The sequence below is a fragment of the Bidens hawaiensis genome, unplaced genomic scaffold (genome assembly GCF_021521415.1).
Source record: "Bidens hawaiensis isolate Kalapana, Puna unplaced genomic scaffold, B.hawaiensis_p1.1 tig00018785_1, whole genome shotgun sequence".
In the NCBI taxonomy this organism is placed as follows: Eukaryota; Viridiplantae; Streptophyta; class Magnoliopsida; order Asterales; family Asteraceae; genus Bidens; species Bidens hawaiensis.
In genome coordinates, this window is record NW_027492855.1 from 164928 (window position 1) to 171954 (window position 7027).

The window sequence follows — 7027 nt, forward strand, 5'->3', positions numbered from 1 at the left end:
ATATTCATGTCAAGGATCCCACATAACCTATACACCATGGTGTGTGTTGTGGAGGATATAAAGAACTAAAGGTTGGAAGATGCTCTCTAATGATCACGCTTTAACAAAGTTCTTACATTTCTTGTAACTTTATGTTTTAATTTGATTTTATATTATAACATAACCATAAGGTTTTGATGATACATACTATATATATGATGTATTCATCACCCCATCAATGGATTATACTTTATTTCCATCAAAACCATTTCAGAATGTGAAGGACATTACTAATATAATGATTCAGAATTGACAGAATTCTTGGACCACAAAGGTTGAGCCACAAATTTGTCATATCAAATTGAAATGGTTCAAAACCAAAGCCTATGACTAAATTCATTAAGTTGTGGTACTAATGGCATTTTATTTGCACTTCAATTTCATTTTTATGAATCCATAGTGGTCAAACTAAAATTAGTGAGCAAATTGTAATCTTTTTGAAGAATGGCTATTTTAGCCGATCTCGAATCCAAATCTGATCAAACTTTCTAAAATAAAGTTGTTCCTAACACATTGATTTAGTTTAATTTAATTTTTTGTAATTATTGGGAATTGTTTCTTATTTTGTTTTATAATTTTTCTGTGCAGAGACAGCAAGCTGTCCAAATTCTGTTTTCATCCTTCTTTCATTTTTCAAGTACAAGTTATCAAATTATCTTACCATTATAATCATTAGTTAATTATTCATCAAACACAAACTAAAACTAGCCTTATTACTTTTATTTATGGCTTACATGTTAGGACATTCACACGCTTAACCACGATCTTCATCTTTCAACCCACCAAATTCAATGTGAGTTTACATACCCATTTTTCCATCTTTTATATTTTGGGGGTAGCATGTATACCTTATTCACTTTTACTCATATTTTATTACCACATCTTTTCAAAATGCAATTCAATATATGTGTATGTGTGCTAATTGTATGCTCCATGCTTATGCTCTATGTGCTTAAATGTTTATTTTATGCTTGGTGGTTGGCATCCATCCTCGTCTATTCTCATCTAGTATGATCATACATTTACCCAAGTTAGCAAATTTTGTATCAATAGGAACGGGTCCACATCTATTTAATTGTTTACATTTTCATAAGATTTGTAATGCTCACCATTTACATATGAATTGCTATTTACCTATCTATACATTTATTTATAAAACTAAATCTTATGTATTCTCACCAACATTCGTGTTAACAAACTCTATTTTTATACATGCTACAGGTACAAGTAATTAATATTGTTAAATATCGAATATATTAGTTTTACCTTAGGATATTACTCAAAATACAAAGGTATAATGTATTTATTTTGTTTATTGAATTTGTGTACTTGCTAATGTTAATGAAATTAAATAATTATTGTTGCTTTAATTAGTGTCTTTTGAGTTATTGTCCAATCAATATGTTACGCCCTAGCAAGTTTCGCCGCCTTTGGTCAGGGTGTGACACACGGGAACAATCTTGCTCGCGTGGGTAAATCGGCAGCTGAATGGGTAGCTTAGGTAGTAACGACCCGTAGCCCAAAATGAGCGCAATTCACGTCACGCATGAGCCACTGAGAAATGACCGGCGGGCCAGCCTGTGCCAGTATAGGGTGAAGTTTTCACCGAACGCACGAGCCAGGTTGCAGTGCCTATCCATCAGCAGGAACCGCAAAAAAACAAGTCGCGGAGGTTTCAGTGATATGTCCCCTAATGGCGACCCTGTATAGTTGAAGCGATAAGTTTGTGCAGGTACCTGCACAACAAAATTATATTATGTTAAATTATATTATATATATGTATGTATGTATGTGTGTATGTATGTGTGTATGTATGTATGTATGTATGCATGCATGTATGTATGTATGCATGTATACATACCTATGCAACGAGTCCCTGATATATGAGGCCTTGACGTCAGTGGCGGTGGGCGGGAAATGGAAAGGACCATCACTAGTCACCCTCCACCGATGCCGCAAAATCATTATTGCCACACCCCGAAAACCTTAATCAAGGCAGAGGATGACCTTAACTAAGTCGTTTGGGTCAAGACAGATGCCGATAGCTAATTATAATAGAACAAAATATTTAATAATAAAAGTTAAACCTTTATTTAATAAAATATTCTTTACATAATCAGACTTATACATGTGCTACTGTACGGTTTATTAAATTCTCGGTTCCTACATTATTCAAACACACATCCAAGGCTCTCTTTTCCTTGTCCCTTTGAAGCCATCACTTACCTGAAAAGCATATTAAAATAAACGTCAACACGAATGTTGGTGAGTTCTCTTTGTTGAAATTAATATATGTATATACTTACATATATATATATATTATAATGAAAATTAGACAATCGAAATTTCCATTCAAGTCATCATAAAAATCATCATAACAATATTATATCAATTTATCAGGAAATAAAGTAAACGAGTACATAAAATTCTCACCATACAATGGTTCAACGATCATTCTTTTATCATCTATTACCATAAGCAACGGTGGTAATCTTTTCCTACTGTTCTTTTAACATGGTAATTATATCATTCAAAATTCATAATAATCGAATTTGTCATAAAAAACGAAGCATTTTATCTTTCAAACAAATCGTAATGTTGTAGACTAGCAAAGAATACAACAAGTGTATGACTATCAAAATTAATAACTACATACCTACCATACTCAAAACATTCCCACTTTTAACCCACCGCGATAAGAAATGGGGGCGTCACCCTGATAGATCTACCAATATTTCTGTGATCTTATTAATTCGGTTAACATTTATTTAACCAATTGATGACTCATCCCACTTTTTATACGGTTTGTAAAATAAAATGCTTTTTAAAAACTTCAATAAATATCGATAAAATAATTTGCTTTCCCCCCAAAACACAATAAAAAATATTTTATTTAAAAACAAGGGGATTTTAGAGAAACTCACGGTTGAAGGATTTCGTTCCAAAAATCGTGTGTCCTATATCAGAACACGTTTTGTTAATAAAACTTGGTTTGAGTTTTAGTTTAGAAAAATCTTTAAGTTGTTAGTCCTAGTCTAATGTCCACACAAGCACATAAGCAAGTAGGTTCCTACCAAGTTAAAGAGTACATATAGTTCGGGTTTCGTTAATTATTGTATTAATAACTAATTTAATTAATAAATAAAGTAGATATATAAATATAATAAAATATTAAACTTTCAGTTGCTAGAATGTTTTAAGAAAATATTAAATTATTATTTTTAAGGAATCTTGTCGGTTTTGTCGGTTTCGTCAGTTACGTGTTTAAAAACGAACCGTTCGACTTTTCGTATAAAAATATAACTATTAAATCTTGAAAAATACATTTTAAATATATAGTAGTTCTTTTTAGAAGTTATTTTACAAAATTATGTTATTTTTCATTTTCGTTAATATTTTCTTAAAATAGCAAGTTTTAGCGTTTTCGTGTCGTTTTTCGTAACACGAACCGTTTAGGACCAAGTTTTGTCATCTTGTCCTTTTATCATATATTAACTTATGTTATATATGAGAAGTTTACAACTTTATGGGCTGTTCTAAAACAGTCGCTAACCGTTGTGTTGGTTTACGTTTAAAAGCCAATTTTTCTTCAGTAAAAGTTATCGACAAGTAAATTAAGCCATGTAAGTCCACACCAGTTATTCTATGAACTAAATATAAAAATTATAACACATAATTCAACATTAATTCCAAATTTGATCACATAATTTCATATAACACATTTAATCAATTTCAAGCTTCTAATTCATAACTTAAGTTTATTAATAATGTCATTAATCAAGCTTATCATTTCATCTATGAACAAATATCATATTAAGATTTAAAAATCCAGATTTCAACCTATTATTATGATTCCCACAACAAGCTAAATTAATACTTTACAACTATATTCTTTATTCTAATTTGGAAGGTTCTAACATGTGTGTGTAATCATGTAAGTCCTTTTCAAGAATCAATTAACAACTTTGTGATTATTCCTATCATTATCTAATCATCAAGTTATTCCAAATCATCAAATCATCAAGTCATTCAAATCATCAAATCATTAGCTCATGCATTTCATTATTCTTATGAGTTTTCTAAGTGTTTAATTAACAAAGTTACCTATTATAGTAACTTTTAGTTTTTGATAGTTCTATCTAATTCAATCTTTTAATCATGATTAACTATGAATCTTTGTTTATCTCATTCAACTAGTTTGACAAAGTTTCTCGCACCATAATGTTCTATTCAAGTTTTGATCTTTCAATTAATCATGTTACAAAGTTTCTATTTCTAGATAGTAAGTGACAAATGATCAATATGCTAATCCAGTTTATACTTTAATAGTGCATCCTATCTTAGTTCAAGTATGAAATTCATTAGATATCAAACACATATATACTAAGTGTTCATATCAAAATCAAGGATTCAACTTTTCATTCAACAAAGTTTTCTTAATTGGCAACCTAACAATTTCAATAATCTTCAAGTATTGTCTAATAGTTTTATGAATTTACTAGCATATACCCTATTCAATATCCAATAATAATATTCCATATCACTTTAAAGTTTCATTAGTTCATCAAAATCATCAGTTAATCCAAGAATTTCAAAAATCCCCAAATTGCAAACTATGAACAAGTTCTTTCTATCTTCAACTTTAATACTAACAATTCAATGATTCATGTTCATATCATCAATCCTAATGATCAATAACTAACCAAAATTCATCCTAAATCAAACTCAAACATCAATTTCATCTTTGATTATACCTAGATATCAAGTATTCCAACAATGCTTCTAATCAATCTTAACAATCAAAGTATGAACTTCAAGATGAATGTACGCATGTGTAAATGGGTTCAATCCTTCCTCTTACATTTACATAAATATACCCGCTCACATACACACACACCAACATCTATAATTTCAAATCTTCAAGCTCAATCTCAACTCAAGAACACCTAATCTAACATAATTAACTCTAGAAATCAACTTATAAACAAAACTTACTTGCGTTCTTGAAGATTTTAGGATGAAGATGAGAATGTGGTGTGAGTGTGATGATTCTTCCTCCTAATCCTGTTCCTAGTCGTAAAACTTCAATGTTCTTGGTCAATCTTGGATTATGAGTGTGTGTTTGATTTAAATTTGAATTGTGTGATGTTGAATGTGTGTGTGTTTGTGTGTTTCTGCCGTATTATAGAGAGAAAGAGGGAGGGAGTAGAGTGAGTGAGTTGGATAATAGGGATTAAGTGGATGGGTTTACTTGATTACAACACACTTGCTTTTAGAAGGTTGCAATCATTGGATGGGTGAAATGGTGGAAGGTTATTGGAGGGAAAAGAGGTGGAGGGTGATGTGGTGTGGGGGTGGCCGGCCCATTGGGGGGGGGTGGGGGGGAGGGGCAGGTAAAAATATAACTAATCTTGGTTAATCGGTTTAACGTATTGCGAGTTTTAGATAATCAGTCGTATCTCGTTTTTAATAATTTTTGTCACTTTGAATGAAATCAAATTCCTGACAATATAGACTATAAAAACAATTTTTCTGAAAATAGTTTGTGTCGGGTCCTTTCCGGGTCGTGTACTGGCTTTCGCTTACTTATTTCTCAGTTTTGCGATTTGAGCCTTCTAAAATTATGTTTATACATTGTCTCCAATGTTTTAACATATATTTTAAATTTTTGGGGCCATATAATCATATTAATGATTTATTTATTTTCTGGCCCGCTGCCCGTGGCTGTTTCGCGTTTTGCTCGTTACATGTAAAAATTTGGGCTTTTTGTTGACTTTGTAAGATTTTGAATCTTATAATGGAAGCTTTTATTCATAAAATGATATTATTATGCTAATAATAATTACATTAGTGTTAAATTTTGCCGAGTGTTACAGTCTCCCTTCCTTTAAGAAATTTCGTCCCGAAATTTAGGAAGTGTTACTGGCTTTAGACTCTACTGGAAATAGATGAGGATATTTTCGTTTCATCTCGTCTTGTCGTTCCCAGGTGAACTCATGTTCTAGCCTTGAATTCCATTGAACTTTGACTAGCTTGATTCGATTTCGCCTAAGCTTTTGTATTTTCCAGTTCATGGCCTCTACAAGTTCTTCGACGAATCGAAGCTTATCGTCAACTCGAATATCCTCAATAGGAACAATCAATGATTCATCAAATAAACATTTCTTCAGACTTGATACGTGGAACACATCGTGTATTACTTTCAGCTCTGAATACAATTCGAGTCGATATGCTACCGGACCAATTCGATCGGTGATTTTGAATGGTCCAACATATCGAGGACTCAATTTTCCTCCCTTTCCGAATCTGATTACTCCTTTTCAGGGTGAGACTTCTAACACCACATGGTCTCCTACTTGTAATTTCAATGGTCTCCTGCGACTTTTGTTGGTCTGCTGCAGCCTTCAACCTGTCTTTGATCTGGAAGACCCGGTCGGTGGTCTCCTGAACAATTTCAGCAACTGTCAATTTTTTTTCTCCAATCTCGTCCCAACAAAGAGGGGATCGACATTTCCTCTCGTATAAAGCTTCAAACGGTGCAGCTTTAATACTGGAGTGGTAGCTGTTATTATAGGAAAATTCTAGCTAACGATAAATGGGTATCCCAACTTATTTCTAAATCAAGAACACATGCTCGCAACATATATTCCAACGTTTGGATGGTTTTTTCACTTTGACCATCAGTTTGGGGGTGATAAGTGGTGCTCATGTCCAATCGTGTGCATAAGGATTCGTGCAGGGATTTCCAAAATCAATAAATGAATCGACCATCTCTGTCAGAGATAATTGAATGGGTACACCATGTTTGGCTACAATCTCTTTCAGATACAGTCGAGTTAATTTCTCTAAGCTATCCTTCTCACGGATGGGAATGAAATGAGCGGATTTTGTCAACCGATCCACAATAACCCAAATGGAATCGTGGTTACTGGAGGTGGTTGGTAGTTTGGTCACTACATCCATTGTAATATTTTCCCATTTCCATTGC